At 50.7% G+C, this 20,052-nt stretch overlaps 1 protein-coding gene across 6 annotated transcripts in view; it reads left to right on the forward strand.

Moving 5' to 3' along the window:
- The window catches only part of ZHX3 (zinc fingers and homeoboxes 3), a 51,690-nt gene that overhangs the window by 2,976 nt on the left and 28,662 nt on the right, over positions 1-20,052 (forward strand). For 4 of the 6 annotated variants that reach the window (XM_040576237.1, XM_040576235.1, XM_040576239.1 and 1 more), the window contains exon 2: positions 16,755-16,861. The gene's annotated coding sequence lies outside the window, so the exon portion shown is untranslated. Of the gene's footprint in view, positions 1-2,475; positions 2,610-4,591; positions 4,716-16,754; positions 16,862-20,052 lie in introns of those variants that run through there. The other 2 variants (XM_040576238.1, XM_040576241.1) reach the window with 2 other exon arrangements.

Consider the following 20,052-nt stretch of genomic DNA (forward strand, 5'->3'; position numbering starts at 1 on the left):
TCCTGACGGGGTTCAGCCTCCCCAGCTCTTGCTGCTGTAAGAAAGCCGGGGCGATTTGAAGCCCCCGAGTCGCTCCTGGTAACACCTTGCTGTCGGTGGGATAGTTGCTGACCCAGACCTGCCCGCTGTAGGTTTCTGCCTCCCATCGGCGGTGGTGGGTGCTGCGGGGAGCCCCGGGGCGGGCAGTGGCAGCACTCGGGTGGCTTTAAGGGTGCACAGCAGCAAGCTTTTCCTTTCCCTATTCAGACCTCCTCTTCTCCCCTTCCAAAAATGTGCTGTCTCCGTGGATGTGAGCTATGCTATTTTCTTTATCTTCTGCTCCGGTTACTATGGTGCTGGTGTGTGAAGCAGCTCCGCCAGCTGCTCTGGGAGCTTGTAAAATACCTCAAACTTGGTGTCCCCTTGCCAGTGAGCAGGGAGCACCACGTCCGGCCCTTACCGAGCCGTTCCCCCTTTGCGTGGCCTGCCGTGAAGTGGGTCTGGAGGCTGGGCAAGGTCCTCGGGGAGCCTGCTCTGAGGTTTCCAGCAAAACACCAACCTCAGCAGTGTGAGGCCGGTGCTTGGCTTCACTCTTCGTTGTCATCACCGACCTTGGGGCTGGCCATCAGAGGCAGCAAGCCCTGGGAGACCTGCGTGCATCCCCTCCCGGGCACCGGGCTGCTCGTTTCCTGCCTGGTGCAGACAGGGCTGTAGCTCACTCAGAAGGCTGTTGGGAATGGAAACAAATAATTTAGAGCCTGTGGAAATCTGTGCAAACAAAAGGCAGAAGATGGGAACAGACGTTTCCCCTGGCGCCGCCGTCCTGCTCGGCCCTTCCAGCTTGCATAAGCGCCCGAGCAAACTCGCATCTGCTGGTTTGGTGCCGCCTGCCTCGCTAGGGCAGGCCTCGCTTCCCACCTCTGACATCTTGCCTTTCTGTCTTTTTCTACCTGATTTGCATGGAAAAAGGCACGAGGGGAGATCCATCCCACAGGGAGGCGGTGGGAGCGGATCCCGAGTTTGCTCGCTGTCCGTGCAAGTTGCTGTCACCCTTCTTCTCACAGGGAGCTGGCCTGGCCCTGAAATCCGGGGATTGCTCGGGGCAGCAGGAACCCAGCGCCAGGTCTGGGTTCCTCCCACCTCGCCGGGGCACAGATTTGTCATTCCTGAGGGTGATTCACCCCGTCCAGACTCTGATTCACCCCCGGAGGTGCTTCTCCCTGTGTATTAATTAAACAGGAGCCTGGGATGATGATGTTTATGACTTAGGCACCTGTTCCAGGTGGAATAAGGCTAGGTCCTGATGCAGAGGCTCATCTGGAGGTGATCCTGCTTGCTGCGGGACTGGCAGTAAGATGGTGGGGAAGGTCTGCAGCATCTCTTGCCCTCTTTCAGCTGTGATGGCTTTCTTGCTTTGCTGAGTCGGAGAAGGGTGATGTTTCTAATTAAAAAGAAGAAAAAGTCATGTACTTCTCCCATTCTTTGTTTGTTTTCTGGTGTGTTTTTTTTTTTTCTCTGGACAAATGTTCTAAATAACAAAGCTTAAAATGCAGATGGAGCGAGTTTGCATGAAGTGAAATCACTGGGAAAGCCTTGGTTGGTTGAGGGCTGCGGTGGACGCGGAGGAGCTGGTGTTGACATATGGCACAAGAGGAGAGCCAAAGCGGTTTGTTTGTCACCAGAGGCAGTCGCAGTCACCGCAGCCACGGCTCATCTTCACAAGGAGGATGTTCCCATACGTTTCAGAACCTCCTCCATCAGCTCTCCAACCTAGAGGATCCTGTAATTCTTTCCTCTCTCCTTTCAGAGTGGTGTACTGGTGCCCTCGCCTTTTCCTACAGAGCTGATAGGGAGATACTTAACCAAACTCCCTTTATCTGTGTCCTCTTCACTCCTTATTCCTACATTATTATTTATTTTACATTTAAACATTGGGAAGTGAGCCTTATAAGCTGTGCGTCCAGCTTCAGGGATGGCTCTTGTATCACTCCCGATGGCAAGCACCACCCTCGCTGCCCCAGCCAGGCCCCCCGTGTGTTTTAGCACTTGCTTGAAAAAGCAAACAGCCTGTTGTTAGGGTTGCAGAGTTTCCATTTGGGTTCCACCCAAATGATCCTGTCCAGTAACGCTCTGAAACTCAGCCTGGGTGATAGGGCTTCGCTTGCTTTCCTCTGAGCAGGTCATTTTGGGGGAGAGACTTTGAGGGAGGCTGTTCCAGAGGAAGGAGAAGAGCCTTGTAGCTTTTTTTTTTTTTTCTTTTCTCCTCTTAATACAAGGATGCTTGAGAGGGCCATGTCAGGAACAGGGTGGGGAGAGAGCCTTGGAATGTGGCCTGCAGAGTGTCCTTCACGAGGAGCAGTGCCTGGCTGGGACAGGTTCGAGCAACAAGCGCTTCAAAACTCACTGAGGCGAGAGGCGGTTGAGAGGGGTGTCCTGTTTGGTGAGGTGAGGAGGCTCGCTGCTATCCGTGCCAGTGTCTTTAACTCTTCCTCTCCTCAGGAGCTGTCTTGAGGCTGTTTCCAGACTGGCTTTTTTGTGCTACGGGTACAAAAAGCATTAGTTTGCTCCCGTGAGGAAGATGAGGAGGCTGCGTGGACCTGTGGCTCAGCTTGTGGGCTGCCTTCAGCCAGGTGCGTGCTCTGCTCCGACGCTTTGATAAAGAGAGAGGTTTTCGTGAAACTTAGAGAAACATCTCTTTGAGACAGGTCAAGCAAATATTTGTTTGCCTGAGGTGTCATGCCAGTAGTGCACGGACACTCAAATGGGTAGTCATTCTGTTTGTTCCTGCTGTTTCTTTTCATGCATAATCAGTGCTCTCTGGGGTAGTGCATAAATGCAGGTTAGTGACTGTGTGTAACCAGAGTCAAGCCGGTGGTCTCTTCTCATCTGAAGCCTGTGCATCTCCTATGACCTTACCCCCGTGGCGTTGTAAATCAGAAGCTGTGACACCTCTTTGTGTCCAGACTCTAATCAGAAAGTGCTGGGGATAACGGTTGTTCTCCGGGGAGCTTTCCTCCCTCTCAAGCCAGCTGTGGGACACCGAATTTTCCGTGGTGTGTCAGGCAGGTGAGGGGCAGGATCAGCAAGGTTGGAAGAAGCTCTCCACTTGAGGAGCTGGCTGTCCTCAGGCACGGAGTGATGATGTGCCAGGACTTCAGCAAGGACCAGGGTTTGTCTTCTGGGTTAGCAGCCAGGCTCTGCGCTGTCTGTGTGTGAACTGAAGGCATTCTTTGCCAGCTGGGCTGTCTGAAGGGCATAAAACTCTCCGGGGGTCCAAGACTGTATAGGGGAGGAGGCAATGCACTCAGCATCAGCGCTGGTTCCCAAGAGTGAACTGTTTTTATTCCTCTGTGTTGAGGGACTGCTTCAACCAGCTTAAAAACAAAGCTCCCAGAACTCAGCAAATCTTAACCAAAAAAAAAAAAAAAAAAACCTTGCTTTGGTCCGCTGGTGGTTCATCTTCCCGCAGTGCAGCCCCAGCAGTGCTGTTCCCGTGTACCTCGGGGCTCGCTGCCCCGCTGAGACCTTGCTGACGGACAGCACGGTTGCTGCTGGCAGCACGTGCCCGGCCGTCCCACGGAGCTCGTCCTGCCGTCTGTCCCAGATCCCCGGGAACCTGTCGGTATCTGTGCGTACTCGAAGAGGGATTTAACCTTCCTGCCTGCTCTTAAAGGGGTAAAAATAAAGAGGTTAGTTTCAGAGGACCGGAATTAGGCTCAAAGCCTTCAATACTTGATCCGAGAGCTCTTCATCTCCAAATGCGCTCAGCATAGTAGTAGCAAAGGTCTTTTGCTACTCCAGGACAAACCTCGATACCTGAAGACCTTCCCAGGTGGCTCCAGGTCCTGCTCATCCCTAAACCTTGGAGGCTGTCAGCTCACCCGGCGTCTCCAGCACACCGCTCTTTCAGCAGCTTCGGAGACCTTGACAGGTCAGATGTGGCACGAGCGGGGCTTCTTGAAGCGTGGTATTCCCAGTCCTGGCAAGAGGAGCTTGTTTACCCCGTGCATCGAGGTTAATTGGCTCTTGGGGTGGTTGTGGCTGTAGGTAGTCATGCGGGTGTGAGCGCTGGAAGCGTGTCATCTTCTAACACGTGCAGGGCGTTACGCGGGGCCAGCGTGCTGCGCTTGGTAAGCAGGGTGTAAACGCGGGCTCCTCTTCTGCAATGTGTCTCGTTCTTCCTTGCTTTGTTAAGAGTCGTTTCTGTGTTGGGAAATATTTAAGAAAAGGGGAGTGTCTCTATTGGAGGCAGAGCTAATTTAGAAACAAAATTCTGGGAAAAAGCCTCAGCTGTGCTAGCAGAGGAGAAGCAGGCTCGTGGGCTGGACCCGGAGCCAGCAGATGGATGTGAATGTTTCATGAAGGCCAAAGCCCACCTGTTGCCTTGTGCTCTGCTCCTCCGGCCGTTTGTGCACCCTGACGTGCAGCGGATGTTTTAAATAACAGCCAGGTGTTTTAAATTAAAACACCGCACACCCGGTATTTATGCTGCTTCACAGCTGGGGAGGATGGGGGCTGTGGGTGATGAGGTTTGTGGTGCTCAGCCACACGTGTGGTGCTGCTCCAGAGGTCCCGGCCTCTCCTGTGTTCTCAGGCTTTGAGCTTCCAGAAGGAATCGTCTTACTGCCTTTCCTGTCCCTCTGACCTGCCCGTGAAGACCAGTACACGGCCGGCTGCTTTTCCTTCTGGCCCTGGGAACGGCTGCAGCGCTTGTGAAAGCGCTGCTTCTGGAGGAGGTGAGCACAGAGGCCGTGTTCCCCTGTACCCGGGTGAACCCGCGGCTGTCTTACCGGCAGGGCTGGATGCTCTCTGCAGGTCTGTGTCGGGTGCTGATGCTTCCCCTGTTCAGGGGGCTGAGGGTTTTGTTTCACCTCCGTGCCTACGCCGTCGCACCACGCTGGTGGTGAGCTGCTGGATGGTGCGTGTTGGTTGTGTGCACGACGGAGAATAGTGGGCCTGATCCTGTGCACACGTCAGCTTCTCAATGCTGGTAGTGCAGCTGAGCTGTTCCCTTTATTATTTTCAGGGATTTTTATCACACGCTTAGAAATGACGGTGCTTTGGTAGAGGCAACTTTGGACCGGCTCACCGGGGGCTGGAGCTGTGCAAAGGTCTCTCATGGGTAGTTTTTGCCTCCATCCCCCTGGACCTGGGGAGCTCCCCCAGGGGAGCTGAAGGAGCCTGGCTGTTACGGGTGGGATATCAGGTAGGGCTTGTTCACTCCCAGCAGGAAGGCTGGCGGTTGGTCTGGGTCCTGTTTGTTGGAGCATTTCTGCCTCCCTGGGAGGGCTGAGCTTGGCCGGGGTGCCTGAAGGTGCCTTCAACACGAGGGGGGTGCCTGTGACCGTAGACGATGGTGGCAAAATAAGTTTCCCTGTGGTAGCCCAGTGCCTGGCCTTGCTGCAAGTCCATGCTGCTGCTTCGTCGTGCCTGCTCTTCAGGTGTAGTTTTCAGCCTTATTTTCAGAGCTGAGGACACCTACGTGTTTTCCAGGGTGGTGTTGATTCCCTTAGGAACGTCACAGCTGTAGGTTGCAGTAATTTGCAGTAAATTTGCTTTTCTTAGTCACAGCCTGTGGATCCCCAGCGGCCTGTGGGGAGCAGGAGGAAAGCCACTGCTTGGGAAGGAGAAGAGACTCGATTGTTTAAAGAACTTCAAAGTTTTCATGTTCCCACTTTGATCTTCTCCAGCATCTGGGATAGGTTTCTTTCTTCTTTCTCTTTTAATTCCACCACCCCCCGTTGTAGTTCCCAACATGCTGGCAGAGCGCTTGGAGCTGAGCGGGTGAGTACGAGGAGGAGCTGCTGCTTTCAGGGACAGCCACCAAGCAAACACGACGTCCCTCGTGTCCCCAGCGCCCTGTTGTAGGTGACACCAGCATACTGGTGTGTGTGCTTGGCGAGGTGATGCGAGGGAGTAAATAGGATTTGAGCTTTTAACGTTGCAAAACCGGGCATCGCTGGCAGGGCCCTCAGAAGAGGGTCTCCATCGGTGACCGACATACTGCAGACAGACCCGAAAGCTTGAGAAATGAGCCCGTGGTGGTGGCTGTCAGGGGCTCTGCCCTCTACCACTTGCCTGCCCTCCCCAGGGTAGGGGCTGAAGCCGCCAGGAGCCGAGCTGCTGGTGGAGTCTGCCTTCAGCCCTGGCGCTCCTCCTCACAGTGAGACGCAGGTCCTGGGTTTGGAAATGCAGGCTTATGTCCCACGCGTCAGGAGGCTTTGCCTTTTAATTACAGGTTTTGGCCGTGTGGGAAAGGGCATGATTAGTGTGAGGCAGGAGAGGATGGCATTATGGACACCATCCGTGCTGGGGACAGGCTTCTTGTTCTGCCCCTTAGAGCTTGGCAGCGCTGCCTTGAGCTGGGCTGGCTCAGTTCCTCGTAGGCACAAGACTCAAAATTCAAAGAAAACTATGTTGAGTTTAAAACGTCTTATTTCTTTTTTTTCTTTTGCATTTTTCTAATAATTTAATCCCCTGCAGCGCCGTAAATTCCAAATGTGAATAGGAAATAATCCCCCCGCTACAATAACTAGCGTGTAACTGTTGCGTGAAGGAAGCCCTGACTGCTGAGCTGATCAGTGAACGCGCACTGTTTTCCGAATTAATTTCAAAAATCACATCTTACCTTAATAAGGAGATGAGGTGGGGAGGAAGTATTAACTTTTCCCGAAGCTGAGTGCAGTGATTTTTATGGTGAGAAGTGGTAGGTGCGGCGTAGCAGTTTTCCGTGCAACTACCAAAAAAAAAGAAATGGGGTTCTGGAAACTGAATTGTGGCCGTGCGTGGTGCCCCAGGAGCAGGCAGGTACCCGTGCTCGTGTTTCGTGTTAGCAGAGGTTCCCTGACCTGCTGATCGCTGGTTTTCCCCTCCTCGAACGGTCCCAGCCATCCTCCGGCTGTAGCACCCCGACCCTCACCCGAGCGCAGAAGAGATCAGCGAAGCAGCGCCGCTGCTGCCAGCTGTTGAACGAGAGCACCTGCTTGGAGGTGGTCTTATTCCACTTTAAACTTAATTTCAGCGATACTTGCAAAGTTTTGATACATCTCGGTGCTCGAAGACCTAAAAATACGTCATTTAGGAAGGCAGGGGATAGCCTGTTAAACCCTGGCCCTACAAGTATTAAATACGAGTGTGCCGCACTACAGTGAAAAGGCAAGAAATGCGATGAATTGAATGGAGCCACCTGTGCAAGCACTTAGATCTGGAGGTGTGTGTTGCCCTGTCACCCCGCCGGGGCTTTCTGCAGGGCGATGTGGCTGCTGCCCGGGGTTTTAATGCCAGCGCAGGGAGCAGGTCCCCAGGATCCCTGTGCTGCACTGCTCGCGTCTGCCCTCCATCCCAAAGGCTCGGGATACGGTGACGTACAGCTGTCAGGTTTTTTTATTCTTAAACAGTCGGGCCTGTCCAAGTGCTTTGCAACGGGATTTATTATTTCACAAACTGAAGCCTGTGGGAAGGTATGCGAGCGGATCGCCACGGTATTTTCCTTGTATGTTTTCCTAATGTTAGGGACGGTCTCAAAGAAGTGTTGCATTGTTTCACTTCCCCTCAACACTTCGTGTTTTTCTAAAAATAAAAACTAATGTCAACAGTCCTGCAATAACGAATGAGTGAATATGCACGTCCTGCACCCGATTATTTTTTTGTAATAAAAAAAAAGGCAAGATTTAGCTGGTAATCACATTATAAGCAATGGATAAAAATGTATCTTTTAAATCAGCTCGCTGATGGCTTTTTTCTTTTTTCCTTTTTGAAACATCATTAATCAAGTTAGAGGCTGAAAATACTCTCACGAAACAGAGGCCAGGGAAGGTCAGTTGAGGTGAATAAACAAGCTGACTTTTTTTTTTTTAAATAAAAGCCCCAAACCAGCCTGCTGTTGCTGTGTGTGCTCCAGGTACCTTAAATACAGAGCCGCCTTCAGCTCTGGGGCCGTGCTGACAGGCGTCCCGAACACCTTTTGCAACAAACCTCTCATTACAGCCTGGTGACTCCTTGGGTTCTCCAGATCAGCTTGGGAATATTGCTCTGAAAAACAGAGGGGATATTTATATTTTTTTGGACTGGTGGGCGAACCAGTTTTAGAACTAGACCCGATCAGCGTGGCACGTAGCCACGCGTTTATGGCATTGTTCCTCTTGCTGTACATTACAGTTTGGGGGTTAAACTCCACATCTGGGGAACCCACCAGTTGGGCCAGCTAAAATTTTTTTTTTTTTTTTTTTAAGAAAAAATTGAAAAAAAGCCGCAAAATATGCATCCTCAGGCAGAGGAGGGTCCAGAGGTGCCCTCCCCTCAGCACCTCGCATTATCCTGGTTGTTGTCCAGGATCTCCTGACCTGGAGCCGATCCCACAGTGTTTGGGGCTTGAATTACGGCTTTAGGAGTTGGTAGAGCCAATCCTGACAAGTTGACTCTCTTTCTCCTCTGTTTATTTATTTCTTCCCTCCTTCGTTTTAATATCGTCTCCTGGGAGATTCCAGTTGAAAATCTATTCATGGCTGAAATATTTCTTTTCCCTTGTGCCACGGATGCCCAGTCCGGTCCGATTGTGTGGTTTCTTCCTGGCACAGAAGGAAAAGAACAGGAGAACGGGAGGAGAGCTGCACTTGGGGCCGTGCAAAGCCGCGTGTACGTGTGTGCAAAGATACCCTGTAGGTGTCATGCACATATGTGTAGGGTAGACAAAGCACACAACGTGCCTCTAGCTTAACCAAATCCTTGGAAATGATGGATATCGTGGCCCTGGATGCTGCTGGAAGGTCTCACCAGCAGCTTCTAGAGCTCCGTGTCGGGAGCTCCGTGTCCTGGTTCTGCAGCAGGAAGCTTTTCCCCCGAGCTCCTGGTGCTTGCCTGGTTTGTGCTGACCTGCTGAGCACTGGCGTGGGGTCGGTCTCCGTTTGTGTTCCCCTTGCTCTGCTTCAAACTGAAGTCTGAGCTCTGGAGGCAGCCGATCTGGCGTGTGGGAGCAGTAGCAGACAGCTTGCTGCTGGCCGGGTTGGCTCTGGGAAGGGTCTGGCACGGGCCGAGGGGCAGGGGGAGGCTGCAGGCAAGGGAAGGGAGGGTGGCGAGGAGAGCAAGACCTCGGGTTTTACAGCGGGTTAAAGGGTTAGATCAGCTCAATAGCAAAGGCAAGCAAAACATCTCCGTCCTTGCTTCCAGCAGATCCCCTCCACCACTGCCCCTGTGCCTGCAGTTAAGTGGTGTGGCACCGAGCCTGCGAGGCGTTTGGGATGAAAACGTCCAGGTGGTGCTTCTAGAGCTAAAATTGCCAGCGTGGCTCCCAACCACCAAAAAAAAACCCACAAAAATTCAAAAGTCACCAGCGCAAAATGCACTGATAATACACCAAAGGTGCTCATCCGTCAGTCCTTGGAAGTCTGGATCACGTTGCACTCCTGCTTGGGAGTTTTCCTCCAGAATCGTGATGTCTAGACGCTTATCTCTGTTGGTGTCCTTCCCCCTGCCGATGAAATCTGACTTTCTCATGACCCTGGGAGCCGAGGCTTTTCCTAGCTGGTGCTCCCAGCTCGCGCATCTTTTCTTTTCTCCTAATATTATGAAGCCTGTGATAAAGTTGCATGGCTTGGCAGTGACAGTTTGGGTGCTGTTCGTGTGCCAAAGCTCGCTGAATAAGTCTTTTATCGTGGATTTGTAACAGGAGCTGTCGGAGGGGGAGATTCACAGGAGAAGTGCTTCCAGAGGAATGCTTTTATAAAGGAACGCTGTCCTGCAGCAAAGTGCCTCGCAGGGGGAAGAAAACCAAGCCCGACATTTTTCTTGTGTTACTGATGTAAAAGTTGCCCATTAATTTGGGCAAACAAAGTTTTGCTTCCATTTCTAGACAATTTTGTTTGTGCTAGCGAGCCCTAGTTGAGCTCCAGGCGTTTAGGGGAAGAAGACATTTAGATGCTGACTAACAAATGCCGAAATCCTTGTTTTGTGTAACTCTCCCTAATGTCGCTAGGCAGGAGCCAGCCAGCCACGTCCCTGCAGGAGACGGGACATGGACACGACTGTCACTTTCTGGGCTGGCGCTGGAGCCACCGAGGCAGCGAGAGCTTGTTTGCAGCACAGGGAACTTTTGGTGCTTCGAGCAGGAGAGTTTAAGGAGAAGACGAGGTGATGGGGTTTGTGAGTAGCAAATGTAACAGCAAAGGGTTGTTAAAACCGAGAGCGTTCAGCTCTTCCGTGTGCTCTGCTGCCAGGTGCCCGCTCCGTCGCGTTAGGTGCTGAGCTGTTTGCGATCCCTGCGAGACCTGCGTGCTTCTGGATGGCAGGAGCTTCGAGCTTCTCTTCCCCCCACAATTAAAAATTCTTTTTCTTTAAAAGAAAAACATTTTTAATTGTAAAACCTGCTTTAATATTGTCTGAAAGTGGTTTGGCTGCTGCTTTACAGCCAGCACCTGACACTGATTTTCCTTAGAGACTTCCCTGGAGCAGGGGAGAGTGGCGTTTTGCTCTGTTTTCAGTTTTGGGTTGGATTGTTATAGAATCATAGTTATGTTCTCTTCTTAAGTACCCAGTTTACTGCGTAGCTTAACTGGCTCTTTGGCACCGAAGCAAGAGAGTAAAACGTTAAAAGAGGAATGTGATTATAATCCCGTAAAAATTGACAGAGGAATTTGGCAGCGGTTGCAGCCTACGAATGTAATATATAATATTTTATTCATTTTTTTATAACAATTAGATTTCAAGCTGACAGCTTAAATGACAACCTTAAAAAGACTTGTGCACAGCACAAGGACTGTCAGTGTGGTTTTTCTCTGCTAACTGCGGAGCTAGCAAGGTCCCTGCATGAATAATGGGACCCCTTGGCTTTAGCCATGCTGTGTGCGGGAGAGGAGAGCGTTGAGGTCTGCAGCGTTACTAATTTGAGTCCCAGTGTGCTTCAACTTCTTGGTCAAAGGGAAATATTTTGGGGGGAAAGTCCCTGATCCCAAGTGCTGCTTTTGTTGTCCTCTTGCTCCCATAAACTGCTTGGAAATGAGACCAGTAAATGCGTCTGGGAAAACCTGGAGGTAAGGGAAGAAGAAGATGGTTGGATTCACAAAAGCAGCAGAATAAAGCATCAGTGGTTGTTCCTCTGTGCCGGGGGGATCTCCATCCACATCTGCTCCCTCCTAGCAGTGTCTCTGCCCCTAGGAAACAGGCAGGTGGTGCGGCAAGTCCTGGTCCTGATGCTGGATGCAAGCATAAACCCTCACGGGGCAGGGAAGGAGCATGTCCTGCCCATCAGGTAACCGCTGTAGTCATGAGGTAAGGAACCCGCTCTGTCCCTTGGTTCCCGGCCGTTTAGGTACGTTATTCACAGCGGGAAGCAGATCCCAGGAGACACCGACAGCGTTCCCCATCCCTGAATATCCCAGCTCACACTGGGAGCTGAAGCCAACGATGCAAAACCCTTCGGGCACTGCAGGAGTGGGGTTTGTTTCCCGCATCCCAGGGGAATGCTGCAGACCTGAGGGTTTTGGACAAAAGGGAAGCCGGTGCTCTGCTGGTTCAGCTCAACCGAATAATGGCGCAGCCGATCAGAGCACCGTTATGCCTTATGTAAAACTTGTAACAAAAGCCATGATTTCTGCTCTCAGATAACTGACGGCTCTGAGGAAAGCTTAGACCCTCATGACCATGGCGTACAAGCATTTTTTGACATTTGAGAATTTCCTAATTTATCTCTTTATATCTTTAGGAGTTTGGTTGCCTAGCTCTTGCTTGTGGTCCTAAGAGCATCTTTATGGACCATGAAAAGAAAACAAGAGGAGTGAGAGTCTGCTCTGTTGTTTTTTTTTCTCTTGGAGGGAGAAGGTGACTGCAGTTTGCTGAGCTTTAGTGCATACCACAAGTATACCACTTTTTTTTTTAATCTGACCTGAATAGGATTTAAAAGTTTTAAAATGCTGCAATAGGCATTTTTAGCTTAATGAGAATAATTTCCTAATTCCTTCCTTTTGTGATGGAAAAAATGACTAAGGCAGATGTGAGTTGGGCCATGCTTGTGTCTGCTTGGGCATAAACTAGGCTCTCTTTAGCTGAAAGTGAACATCCTGGAGCAGGTGGCTGCATGGTGGCAGAGCACCAAGGGAAGGTGTCCTCTTCGGTTTTTAGCCCAGGGGAAGAGGTCAGCTGGAGGAAGTCCAAAAGATAGTAATGAGATGGGCTGGAGGTCTGGAAAACGCTCATTTGAACAAACCTGGCTTGTTTGGCTCCAGATAAGAGAAGAGGGAGAGAGGAAGTAAATCTACAGGTACCTAAAAGTGCGTGAAAGGGAAGGTGGTGTTGGCTTTCCATGTTTACAGGGAGCGGGACGAGAGGTCATGGTCTTAAATTGCAGAGAAAAAAGTTCAGATTGAGAAATACTTTTCCTAAAAGTGACAACTGTTAAACACTGGGTTTGATGATCTAGAGAGCTTGTGGCGCGTCAGTTGCTGGAAGATGAAAATGCATTAGAAATCCGTTTCTAATACCGAGTGATGGGAACGCACCCGTGGTGCAGGTGCGGTTTGTTCTCCCACGAGTGGGAGTTGTCCAGATGCTTTCCTGTGGTCCCTCTGTAGAGCAGTGGCCTGGCGTGGTAAGGTTAGGAAGGGTTGTTTTCAGTCTAAAATAAGCAAGAGATGGCAAATTGCATTCCGTGGCTTAAATTTTCTGGCACTTAAAATGATCGAAGTGACTAAAGATACTATAAGTTTGCATGTCTCCCTAAAAAGCAGATGCTGGCTAGAAATATTTTATGCTCTTTGCTTCTAAAATTAAATTTTATGGATGCTGAATTGTATGACTTGCCTTTCTGGGTGATACAGCCTTTCCAGGACACGGGTCCGCTTGGGCTGGAAGAGGAGGAGAGGGGGCGTGAGTGGTGTTGTCTGTGGGGTAGCTACTTCTCTTCAAAGAAGTATCAGTACAGACAAATTCCCAGCTCAGTGTAAGTGTTGGAGAAATAGAAACAGCCACTTTGGAGATCCTAAATGGTAGCTCTTCGGTCCCATAATTGTACCTTGGGAGCTGGACGCCTTTTTGGACGAGTGCTGTTGAGTGCTATGGGTTCACAAGTGAGGTGCACAATCCCAGGCCAGGAAGGAGCTTTTCTTGGCTGCAAACCGGCGTCGCAGCACATCGTCCTAGGTCTCAGGGTATAGATGAGCTCCTCACTCCCTGTTAGGTGTGACAACCACCTTTAATCTGCTCTAAGAAGAGCCCGGGGTCGCATAGCTCTGTGTTCATGGTGTCCCCCAGGTGCGCGTGGCACAGCCAGGGAGCCAACCCTGCAGGCAGGAGCCTGGCTCAGGGCTCGCTGGCTCTCACGGGGCTCAGGCAGCCCGTGAGTTACTGAAATGGAGCACAGAGAGAAGCTGCTTTGAGGTTTGTGTTCGCACCAGAATACTGCTTGTGCTAGGCGTGCGAGCAAACCATGTCTCCTGCTGCCTTGCAGAGGTCGTGTCCCAGGAAGGAGCAGCCCGCTCGTGGGTCAGCTCAGGACGTGCTAAGCAGCAAAGGGAAGTTCAGGATCACCTGTGAAAGCTGCTCGCTGGTGACCATCACAAACAGGGCTGGCACAGCAGCTGGAGGGAACAGAAGGATGTTTTGAAGCAGGCCTGTTCTGTTGTGGGTGCCGGGACGCGGAGCAGCACAGCGCGGAAACCTCGCGGTCTGCTTCGGGGACGAAGTGCCACGCTCCTGCAGGGACCTGCTGGGCTCTGCTGGAGCAGGAGTCGTGCAAAGTGCACACACGTCTGAACTGCTTCCCTGTCCCAGAAACACAAGAAAAGAAAGTCAGCAAGAAAAAGGTGAAGCATCCTGGCACTCCGCTGGGGACCGGAGTGGATGTTTCCATCTTTTTAAGGATCATTTTGCTCTTTTGTGGCTCGACCTCCTGCAGGGTGGGTTGGTGAGAGCCTGTTGTACCTTCTCTGCTGTTTGCAGATATCAGGCTGGCCTGTGCATTGCTTCTGTAAGGAAGCTTTAATCAGGGACAGCATTGTTCAGCTTCCACTAATGCCGAAAAGGACCCAAAACGGAGCAGGAAGAGGGCCAACAGCCATTTAGAAAAATCTGAGGTGAGGTTGCCCGGTGAAAGGAAAACCCAGAAATCTGTTCTTGGAGCTTTACAGTGGTTTTGAGTTTTAAACATCAGACCCAGTGTATGCTCAAATGCAGCAGTGGATCCTGCACAGGAATTTGGGAATTCCTTCCTTCCTTATTTTTACAAGCCTCCCATCCCAGATGGTTCAGACATTACAGACTGTAAAACCACAGGTACATTAGGATGATTTGTCCTCTGCATCAAGCCTAATGTTTTGGGAATATGTTTGTCTTCGTTCTCAAGCAGTCACTGCAGGTTTTGAGGCACTTACTCAATCCTGAGGAAACTGAAATACTTGAAAGGAAGGGCAGAAGGGATGCAAAGTTTTATGATTAATAGCTCTGGCATACAGCGGAAATCCCTGACGTGGAAGGACCTGAACAAGTCTGAGTGTGTCATTGCTATCAGATGTGCCTGGGATTTTTTATATCTGCAAGAAATTAGGAAAAAAAAACATTCCTTGGTAGTCTTTGTCTGCTCTTCTAGTTCCTGTGATAGGCAGCTGAGCTGTAGGCATGTACTGCTCCAAGGAAACCCCAGCCCGTGCTCCCGTACCCCCACCTCTCCCATGCGTTATTTTACTTGAAGTTTAAGCCTCAGGCAATTCAAGAAGGAGCTGCAAAGGGCAATAGTGGCTCGCGTTGCCAAATCTGCAAGCTTTTTGCTCCATGTTTTCAGCACTAGATTTTGGGAAACTGAGATTTTCTGTGCCTCCAAGCCGGAGTTTCTATTTAAAACACCTTTAATTGCAGGAAGCGCAAAGTGTTGTGATCAAACTGTTATGATCAAGGTCACTCTTCTTAATTTAGGTACTCCGAGGATCAAGAAATCTTGTTTGTTAAAATCTTAGACATATGTTTCATCCCTAAATGAGCATGCAGATGATATTAAACCTACCATAGCCAAGAGAGCTGGTATAACAGACACCAGCTCTGTGGTTGGGGCTCTCTAGCTGCTGCTATCAAAGAAGGAATGGCAGATAAGCAGCCGGGGCTGTTTTGTTATCATGCAGTTTTGGAGACTGTGTTGTTGTGCAAGTTGTTGCAGGACAATTACACAAATTGCTGGAATAAAAACCACTTGATCAGCAGTCTAATATTTGTTTCTTATTATACGTTAAACCTTTTCTGGCGTGTAAGAGGTTGTCACCTGTTATGTCAAGGTCCCGGCATTCAACAGTGGGATCTTTCCAAGTGTGTTGAAACCTAACTGGTTAAGAATAAACCTTCCCTTTGTTTTAGGGGAGGAAAAGAAAAAGCTGTGGCACCTAGCAGGCATTTAAAGTGTTTTTTCTTGTTCTCTCAGCTCCGGTGGTGTGCCCGACTTAGGGCTGCAATTTTCCCCCAGTTTTGTGCTCGTTTTGCATTTCATTAAATCATGAAAATAATGCACAGCAAGCAGCAGCGTGAGCACGCGGGGAAGCTTTGTACAAGCACAGCTTTGCAGCAAGGACCAAGACCTGTGTGTCTGAACACCGGAGCGCCCGGTGAGCGAGAGCTCATGAGTTCATCTTTCAGCACTTGCCCAATTTCTTCGCCTTTTTTCGTTTCTGACTCCTGCTAGGACTCCTGTCTGTGATGCTATAGCCAGAGCAGCAGCTTCTTGTCTGTGGGGTTTGAGGTGGGCTGATGAGGCGCTCTCCTGAGTTGTCGTGTGAATGTGCTAGTTATTTGGTTAAATCTCTCCGTGCCACTTCACTTACTTATTTTAATGGGAGAAACCGACGTTTGGGAGTGAAATGGCTGTGAAATGAGCAGGAGCTAACTGAGAGAAGGAATTTGACCAGCGGCAGGGGTTTGGCCGGGGCCGGCTGACTGAGGCTGTGCGCTGGCTGAAGCAGCAGAGGCACTTTGGACTTGGTGCTGGGGATGTGACGCACGTCGGGCGAGGAGAACCTGTCACCGACCACGCTCTAGCAGGAGCCGTCAACAAGTGAAAATTTTCCTTTGCCTGGGACTAGCAGCGTAGTTTTCCTATTTTTCATCCCCGCTGCAAGCGCTGGCTCACCTTTTTCCAGGGTGACTCTCTGTTTTTGGATATGCTGTTTTCTCCTTCTGCCTGAACTTAGGCCCAGAAATCCTCTTGGCCGTTTATCCCTGTATATGGTTAAGTGTAGGAATGATGAAATACATAGGGCTGGCTTTACTGCTCGTCTGCGGGTGCGGGGATGGGGACGAGCGGCAGCTGAGGAAACGGAGGGGAGAGAGGAAGCACATAGCTGAAAGTAAAACTGCGGGTTATATATAGATGCAGGCTGCGGCATATTGGTCAGGTTGTTGTGATTGCTTCCCTAAATATGTCCCTGGCTCGTTGGGGTTTCCAGTCCTCAGCCCGCTTAATGAGCGGAGCACTTACCGATAGTCTCCGGTGCCTAGCTCGCTGTGCTCCTCTATTTTCCTCTTACTGGGGCAAGAGCAGCGTGGCCGAGTGCTGGGCAGCTGGGTCAGCGTGCTTGGTTAACTTCTGGCGAGCCCTAGCTTCGCTAATCGAGTGGGAGAAAACATCGGAGGTGTGCGTTTTGGGGTGCTTTGCTGAAGGTTTATTGCAGAAGGTGGGGCGGATGGCGTGAGCAGGGAGGCTGACTAAACTGATTGGTGTAGAGGTTTTACTGTTAGTGTTTACTAACCAAGGGTCACCTTCTCCTTTGGAGCCGTAGCAGTAATTTTTGGTGCCATGTGCTCTCTTCCAGCCCTGAATCTCGGCACGGCTGAAGCGACTGCTGACACTTTAAAGATGCGCGCAAGCAAAGAAGAAGAACTGGAAGGTGACGTGTTAAGGACGTGGTCCACCTGGCAGGTAGGTCCTGCACTGTCAGGACATGATGTGTTCGGTGCACGGTTCTGTCTTGCCTAGCTTGGATGGAGAAATCTGGTGTTTTGGTGTGAATACTTGCTCCTGTGCTGGTAAAATCAGGTAGAACTGTGTTAATTGGAGGAGGTACCCTTGTATTGTGAAGTACAATGGAATACATGAAAGAATAAAACAACTATGTGCTTTATAACTATGGGTTAATTACTGATTTCAGTGGCTGCCTATGAGTAGTAATTGTGAGCCACCGGGAAAGGGGAAAGATGGGCATTCTTTAAGGCTTCAAAGTAGTTAAGAAGATCTTCTCATGACGGCTTTTCTAGCCCGTTGGCTGAAATAAATGATCACATAATGGTTTGCTCTGCTAACCTTTGAGCTGCTCCCTGCTGCACACTTGGTATAGGTCTTGGGCTGTGCTCCCAGCAGCCCCTGAGGAAAGGGGCAGTTTTTCTTGCATCTGGATGTTGTGCCCTTGACAAGAGAGTTCAGACATCCTGTGTGTTTGTACTCTTCTCCTGGCTGGTGCTTGTGTATTTGTGCTAGACCAGTCTGTTTTTCCCACAGCCCTGTGAATCTGTGCAACTTAACAAATGTGCATCTGCCTTGTATTGCAGGTGAGAGGGTCAGGAAAGCGATGCATTTCACCCTTGCCTTCTGTGGGTGGATAATGTGTGGTTGGAAATAACCCTCCATTTTTCCATTATGCCATTCCAGAGCTTTGAAGAAGAAACTGGGTCTCATACCAGAGCAGAGTTAATTTATGTGCAAGAAATGAAGCTCTGTGGTTAAGCCTTAGTGAGCAGACGTTAACCGATGGAGAATTCATTTCCCGTAGTTCATGGTTGTGAGATAGATGACAGTGTCCCTCTGGAGAGGGGACTTTCCACCCCAAGACTGATTTCTGATTTTTTTCTCCACCCCAGTTGTGCCATGCCTGGGGCCTGCTTGCTCTGGACTTCAGTGGTCAGTGACCTGTGAGGAGTGCAGCAACTGGCCTGGTGCTCTTATTGTTACTAGCTTCCCTGACCCACTTCCAGTTCTGCAGGCTAAACCCAGTCTCTTCAGCTCCTGGAAACACACTAACGGAGCCTGCTGTAGCACAGGTGTCTGCGTGCGCTGCTCAGTCTCCTGAGAAGTGTCCTCATTGAAGTTGCCTTGAGAGCTGATGAATCGCATGCTAGGTGGGCCCTCAAATACCTTGCATTGGTAATCTTGCCAGTGCAGGGAATGTGGTTGCTCTCTCACAATTTGTCTTACCATTAGAGATGGAGAATTTGGTGAGAGGAAGCAGGTAAAGCTTTTAACTCTACAACCCAGCTTGTTGGACAGAGTCGGAGCCTCTTGGGAGCAAGAGTAGGGAGAAGGGGATCAAGTCTTACATCCCTCAGTGTTTGCCACGACTATAATAATGCATTTGGATTATTCGTGTGGAAGGTCACGAGGTAAATGGAAAGGATTCCTTTGTTTCATCTGCAGAAATTAATGTCTTTTATTACTCAAAGGTTTGCACACAGAGACAGATCGTGGCATTCTAGCAAATTGTGTCATCCCCTCTGCATGCTCGCAGCCGTGCCCTGGCATATGCAGGGTTTCTAGTATCTTCTGAAGCAGCTTTGAGAACCAAACTCTCAGGATCTCTGCGCTTAGGGCTTGGCCCCTTTTTCTCAACTCTTCCTTTCCCCCACCCTTCTCCGATGTCCTCTCCCTCCCAATTCATTTGTTTTTAAAATGATTTTGCTATTGTGTGCATCAATATGCACATAGCCTGTCTTGTTTTTCTCTTGGACTAAAAGTGCAAAGCAAATCTGTTTATGGTTTTGGTGAGCTAATTCTTCCCCACCCTAGATTTTTAAATAGACTCTTTCTCTACCAAGCTTGCAGAGCTTGCAGGATGTATTGAAGTAATGGGAAAAATATGCTGTGTGTTAACCTTCCTTTTTTGTAAAACTGTGTTTACAACACCCTATTCCTAGCAGTACATTTGGGAAGTGTGTATCTGGATGCCGAAGCAAGTAGAAGACGTTGAAATAAGAAAATGGTAATTTAATGCCTTCAGAGAGGAAATGTTTGGAGTTGTCAATTTTCGGCACTTGGCTTGCGCAGCAAAACAAAGCGGGCTGTACTGAGCTGTCCCGTCACTTATTTGGCTCTCCTTCCCTCCTGGGAATTGCTGCGTTCCCTGGAGGGCCCAGGGAAGGCAGGGGGGCCGGGGGACCCCAGCCCCGTGCTGCTGGCTCCTGCACGGCCGTGTTGCCTCGGGTCTGGCAGCAGGAGATCAGAGCAGTGAAAAATGCTCTTGGCCTGCCGACGGTCTGCTGGATGACGTGTTTGGCACGTCACTGGTGTGTTGGAAATGTTATTTACCTCTTGATTTCATCCTTCCTAAGAATCAATCTTCGAGTGTTTGGGTTAGCAGCTGGCAGGGCTTAGCGGGCTTTGGGGTTTGTGCTGGAGGGTCTGCTGGCTTTTGGGAGGCTGCAACGAGCTCAGGTGGCCACCAGCGGAGCTCCGGGGTGCCGGGATCTGCGTGGCTTGGCCGGCAGCACCTGTCCCCTGTGTCTGGCGTGGGTATCCCTTCCTGCTGCTCCCCAGCCGGGCTGGGGCCGGGCTGTATTGCTGCTGTGCACCGATGGGCTGCGTGGTGCCGCGGAGCTGGCCGTCAGATCCGCGGGCACACGGTGTGGGCAGAGCTCTGCAGGGCAGATGTTGGCTTGGTTGGGGCCCCTAGGTGCTCCTGCAACATAAATAAGCAGGGGTTGGGTTTCAAAGCAAGGAAATTTTTGGCATTGTTCATGTCACGCCTCTTCAGGGCCGTGTTCAGGGCCCGAGGACCCGGAGGCTGCTGGTTTAGTCTTGTTAGTAACAAGATGACCTGCTGGAGGTGCTCCCGCAGGGCTGTGCTGGGCTGGTTCCTGCAGAGGATGAAGCATTTGTCCTTACCAGACGGCGAGGTGCAGTGGGGACAGGACCTGCGGCATGAAAAGTCCGTGGTGCTGCCACTGTGAGTACAGGGAGTGATCTGCAGGACGTCTCCAGCCCCGGCTACAGCTCTGAGCCTGCTCCTCACCTGGGTTTGGGGTCAGGCTGTGTGCAGAGGAGCAGGAGGCACAGCAGGGTCTGCTGGTGAGCAGCCTGAAAAGCAGACCCGGCTGGGGCAGGGCCGTCGTGCTCGTACGGCT

This window comes from Cygnus olor, chromosome 16 (assembly GCF_009769625.2).
Source record: "Cygnus olor isolate bCygOlo1 chromosome 16, bCygOlo1.pri.v2, whole genome shotgun sequence".
NCBI classification, from domain to species: domain Eukaryota; kingdom Metazoa; phylum Chordata; class Aves; order Anseriformes; family Anatidae; genus Cygnus; species Cygnus olor.